Below are 4,819 nucleotides of genomic sequence, written 5' to 3'. Positions count from 1 at the left end.
CTGCTCATGGCAAACGCGTTCGTTTTACAAGATCCAGGTTGGCAGAGCATGACAGACAAGTGTTGCTCAAGGAGTTGCAGACACCAAAGCTGTGGGTGTCCTGCTGGGCACCAGGGCAGCCAAGGTCCCTTGCAAACTTTATCAAATTCTGGGAACCAGGGACCGACTCTCTCTCTCTCTCTCTCCTCCAGGCTACAGAAACTCCTTTGGCGCCTGGGCTGTTGCTTTGAGACCAAGTGTGACTTTCTTCCCACCATGGCTGAGGTTTAATTCCAATTATGGAACCGTGAGGAATGGACTCAGGATGAGTAGGGTGACCTGGGTGGAAGTATGAGTGTGTAAGTGTGCAGGGGGGGGCACCTCTAGGATTGGAGCTCCACCTTCCCAGAACAGAGAGCTCAAAGCTGGATCTCCTTGGAGAGGGGTGTGCTTAGAACCTGTAAGAAAACCCGAGGGGAGGCGGCAATTATTGGTTGGATTTTTCTCACACCCGCCACCCTCAACACACACAGGCAGAATTCTATAGAAACAACAGTCAAGTTTCCGAGGTTCCTGGTTTATTGGTCACGACAAAAGGCACAAAACACCAAGGCTTCAAACCACAGGCGTACTTTAGGTGAGACTGTGGACTTGAGAATGTCACACTGTGTAAACGGTGTCCCAAAGGCTGCCTCCTCCACTAACTTCAGGCTCCCGATGCCCCCCCCCCTTCATGTCTCTGTTCATTTCACTGCCCATTTAGTGGGCACTGGGGGGCACGGGGGGGGGGTGTTCCTGGTTCTCTACCAAGAACCTCTCTGCTCCCATGCTGGTTGGTTAAGCAGAACCGGCCTCTCCCACCTTGGATCTCCAGAGTTTGTCTTCAGCAAGACCTGGAGGCTTCTGGCAGAGTCAAGGAGAGCCGCATTGTTCTGCACACCAGGGTGCCTAGAGAAAGTCACTCACACCTACCCTACCCCCAGGCTCTCAGCCCCGAGTGCCGGAAGTTCTCGGAACCCGGAATTCAGGCATTCACCTTCTTGGTGACCTTCACTTTCCAGAATATTCTCACCTCTGTTTTTCTGGATCCACTTTAAGTCCCAAGGTGAGCGAGTTTCATGCTTTATGCCACTGAGTGCAGATGCAGATTCCTAGCCTCACACTTTTTAGCAACAAAACAAAACCTCGGGACACTCTCTTTTCTCCAATCACTTTTCCAGACTCCCATGAACACACGAGGTGGGCATCGATCCAAAAACAGCCACCAACAACCAGGAGTCTCAGTTTCAGAGTGATCATAACTGATCGTTCACATCAGGGACATTGACAGTTCCTTCTTGGAAGCCAAGGTCACACATTCTCCTATTGAAGCAGAAAATCCTTGGGTCGCCTGTGCCTTGGCATGGTACAGGGAAGTGAATCCTTCCGGTCTTAGGTTGGAGAAAGTGCTGTGCAACCAAGCTAGACTTTGGTTGGGCCCCTGTAACTACTTCGCTGAGGCTTCTCCCGAGATCCAGCCACATCTAGCCTAGGATTTTGTGAGTCCTTGCCAGCCTTCTGGCAGATTGAAGCCCCCGAGATGGCAACAATTAAAGCCGAGGACCTGCTTTTTTGCTCAAGCACCGGTATAAGTTCCTTCAAAAGTGTAGTTAGCCCAAGAAGTTCAGACGCGCAGAGTTCTATAGTTAAACTGGCGGGTTTTTTTTTTTCACAACTTAAAATAATAATTTTCTAATTCGGATCTATTGCTTTTTAAATATCGACCTCCAGAGACCTCTGTCCAATGCAGCCTTTTTCCACATCATTGATGCAGGATGTCCGTAAACGGCTCCTGCCTTGCGAGCCGGGTGTGAAAATATTGGTTTTATGGCTTTGATAGGAACTGCCAAGGAGGAGGAAAAGGGATATTAGAAGACCGCAAATTTCGCAGCAGCTTACCGTCCAATTAGGCAGCTCTTCGCCAAGGAGGAAGCTCTGGATGTCAGGTAGATCAGGGTTCTCTCTTTCTCCAGTCCTGGACCAAGGCCTGGCAGGACTCTTTCCTGCACCCCACCCCAGGGTTTTAGCGGGACACACTTAGTGCCTCCGAGCTTGCATGAGAGCCGCAGAGCCCCGGACCGGATCAGACGTAGCTTTCTTTCCTAGTCCATTCATTCCTTGGACAGAGCCAGGGAATCCAGAGTTTTGGCCGACCTCCTAGTGGGCCTTCCTTTCTGGTTTTCATTTGATGAACAGTGGCTTCTAGAAATTTCAGTCCAATGGGAAGGCACCAGCAAGGCACGGCCGATTTATTTTCCCACCTACAGACAAGCAAAATAATATATATACATACATTTTTACTGTGTTTCGTTCAAAATTGATCTCAGTTGGGATAGGGTAGGGGGAGCTAAAAACTCTCATTCTGATTTTTTTAAGAACATGTTTTGTAAATTTACTTCAAACACTTAAAGTGGAAAGAGCAGAGGGCGAGCTTTTTCTCTGCCCGATCCAAGGATCAGCAAGCTCTAGTTTGCCTGCCAGGCAAGTAGAAACTAAACATTTTTAGGTAAGTTGTGTACACGGGGTCAGAAGGTCATTAGGCCCAAGACCCGGCCAGGCAACTCAGCCTTGACTTTCCAAGTGAAAGCCTTCCTTTTCCGCTCTGCCCATCCCAACCCCAAGCTAAAGCCTCAGTCCCCAGGACAGGGAGCGCACTTACCACAGGGTAGCCCAGAGAGCGCGCTGGACACAGGCAATTACCGCCGGTAATGTCATTGTCCCTCCCGGCGCCCGGAGCAAGACGGACGCCAGGCCAGACCAGCTCTTTTGACTCCAGTCTGACATTCTCCTTCTCTAAGCCCAGAAGCCTCTAAAAACGAATCATTCCCTCCACTTATGCAGAGATAGGAGCTCTTAGATCAAGATTAGTATGTTGAAAACCTGATTGAGAGCCGCCTGATTAGGCGAGGGTGGGTGGAAAAGCGGCGTACACGACGGCGCCCCCTCCCTATTTCTCCCAAACAGTTCTAGCGCGCTGGGCTCTCCAGACGACCGGCAACGACCATTCTCGCTAGCTGGAAGAGGGAACTTCAGAGTCGCATTGCAATCCTTAGCACAAAGGACTGTAAGTAATTCTCCCAGCTAGACTCTAGTTTTGATTTCTCATCCAGGGAATCTGTCCAACACCCGACCTGCTGGAACCAACATTCCGCACCAGTCTCAGTCTCTCTCTCTCTCTCTCTCTCTCTCTCTCTCTCTCTCTCTCTCTCTCTCTCTGTCTCTCTCTGTCTCTCTGTCTCTCTCTGTCTCTCTCTCATTCTCTCTTTCTTGTTCTTTCTCGGTCTCTCTCTCCCGTTCTCTCTCTCTCTCTCTCTCTCTCTCACACACACACACACACACACACAGAGAGAGAGAGAGAGAGAGAGAGAGAGAGAGAGAGAGAGAGAGAGAGAAGTATCTTATGGAAAATACATTATTGTGTGGATTCCCTCACCCGCTCCTGATTTTCGCTTTTGGCGAAAAGCAGCAGCAACAACAACAACCGTTATTAATTAGCTCTTCAGGCAGTCGGTCCAAACCTACACCCTTCTATGCTCTGCCAGAACACAGTCTATTCTTAAATCTCAGGCCCCTCTTATTCCATAACAAATTTAACGGAGATCTCCTGATGGGCATCGGCTGGCCAGAGGGTGCTCATATGAACGTGTATCTATAATAACTGAAAAGGAGATCGGAGGCGGTGTATGTTCAAAAGTCCCCGATATTTAATGAGGAAAGGGGCACCAAAGAAAACCCTAACTCTTAATCCGAACCAGGCCCAGGCTCATTTCAGCCAGAGAAAGTGCGTCCCTCAGTAGTTGCTGCCCGCCCCTCCACTAGCCACTGATCGCTGGTCTGCGTGGTCGTTCTAAATCTCTAAATCTCTAAATCTTCCACTAAATAAGAGGGAGAAAGATTGCACAGCCTTGTTTGTGTTTCACTACATATATTTCTGTCTAACGGAAATAACAAAGCATGGTTTTGTTACAAGGCTTGAGAAACCAACTCCAGGACGTTTTCATATCACTTAAGTTCCAAACGTTTTTCTTTCACTTATCTAAAAGGACAAATAAGAAATAAAAGTCATTTAAAAAATGACTTCTTACAAAGTTTATCTTCTGTAAACGAAGTGAGACTGTATAAAGAAACAAACAAAAACCTCACACTTGCCAATCCAGATCAAAATTACCCCTTCCCCTCCACCCCACTCACCCTCAAGCATTCACACTTTAGCACCGGAATGCACTGGAGCCCTGAACTCCTCTATCAACCCCTAGCGTTTGTCTAGAATTCAATAAGATTAAAACAGATCGTAACATACTTTTGTCCTTCTTGTATCCTTGGTTTCAAATCTAGTCGCAAATCAAATCTAGTCGCTCGGTTATCTTAACGGGGAAAACTTGTCCCAAGTGGAGAGAGAAAGAACCAGTGGTGCGCATTTAGGGAGAACTAAGACCTGGGAATCCAGGAGACCTCCGCTTTCCCTCCGTGTGCCGCTGAAAGAGATGTAACCCGAATCTTTGTTTAGGTTTTGGCTGGGGAGCGAGAATTTAAAGACAAGTCAGACGCAGAAAGCATATTCTTTAAAAAAAAAAAAAGTCAAGTTAACGGGCCATCCGCAATCCCCCCACCTTTAACACGGAACTTGGAGTAGGTTGTCTGGTGCAGATAAAGATCTTAATATGTAGAGAAGGCGGGTTTTTCATAAGGAGGTGAGGCTGTCCCTCCAGGAAAAGACTTTCCCCCCGCACCCCCTCCTCTCTGTAAGGTTCCACCCTCTGGAAAACACAACTTTCCCTCTTTTCCTGGAGGGACAGGCCTC

The 4,819-nt window shown here is 48.3% G+C and overlaps 1 long non-coding RNA gene across 2 annotated transcripts; it reads right to left on the bottom strand.

Moving 5' to 3' along the window:
* Positions 1-537: 537 nt before the first annotated feature.
* On the bottom strand, positions 538-4,598 carry LOC120100978 (uncharacterized). 2 transcript variants are annotated; one of them, XR_005501418.2, is made up of 3 exons: positions 4,319-4,598; positions 2,678-2,827; positions 538-2,279 (listed from the first exon to the last, which is right to left on the bottom strand). It is a non-coding gene; the product is annotated as an uncharacterized LOC120100978 (long non-coding RNA). The 2 variants fall into 2 exon arrangements; XR_010064538.1 differs by lacking the exon at positions 4,319-4,598 and having other exon boundaries at positions 2,678-3,339.
* Positions 4,599-4,819: the final 221 nt, after the last annotated feature.

Source organism: Rattus norvegicus, chromosome 2 (assembly GCF_036323735.1).
Source record: "Rattus norvegicus strain BN/NHsdMcwi chromosome 2, GRCr8, whole genome shotgun sequence".
Taxonomy (NCBI): Eukaryota; Metazoa; Chordata; class Mammalia; order Rodentia; family Muridae; genus Rattus; species Rattus norvegicus.
The sequence above is the reverse complement of the archived record's forward strand: the minus strand, read 5'-3'. Positions and strand labels throughout refer to the sequence as shown.